This window comes from Penaeus monodon, chromosome 32, assembly GCF_015228065.2.
Source record: "Penaeus monodon isolate SGIC_2016 chromosome 32, NSTDA_Pmon_1, whole genome shotgun sequence".
Classification (NCBI taxonomy): Eukaryota; Metazoa; Arthropoda; class Malacostraca; order Decapoda; family Penaeidae; genus Penaeus; species Penaeus monodon.
The window spans coordinates 18,624,880-18,625,232 of NC_051417.1; the positions used below are offsets into that span (position 1 = coordinate 18,624,880).

General features: G+C 40.5%; 1 protein-coding gene across 2 annotated transcripts in view; it reads left to right on the forward strand.

Annotated features, from left to right (window-relative positions):
* Positions 1 to 353, forward strand: part of LOC119593709 (sodium- and chloride-dependent glycine transporter 2-like) — a 32,059-nt gene that overhangs the window by 6,277 nt on the left and 25,429 nt on the right. The window lies entirely within an intron of this gene.

The following is a 353-nucleotide window of genomic DNA, read 5'->3' on the forward strand; positions in this document are numbered from 1 at the left end:
AACACCCCCGACCTTGCGCTTGCCTTGCTCTGTACGTTGTTGGTTGTCATGCACTTTGTACTCTCGGCTAGTGTCTCTCTGCCTTACAAGCGCCGGTGAATCTTACAATGAACTTTGTACATGGGTGACCTCATTTACCAAACTGTGAATGATTTATCTTGTGCAAAAGCAAGTAGCAGTTAACGGAGTTTGTGTTGTCTTCGTATTGTTAATGTTGCTAGGCATAAACCGTTTATCACATTCTCTGTTAATTCTGGTTCGTTTTCTTCTCTCTCTTTAATTGCATGTCTGTCTCGCTGTTTCCTCTTTACGATTTTTTTTGTATCGATTTCCATCTATGTTTCCTTTCTATT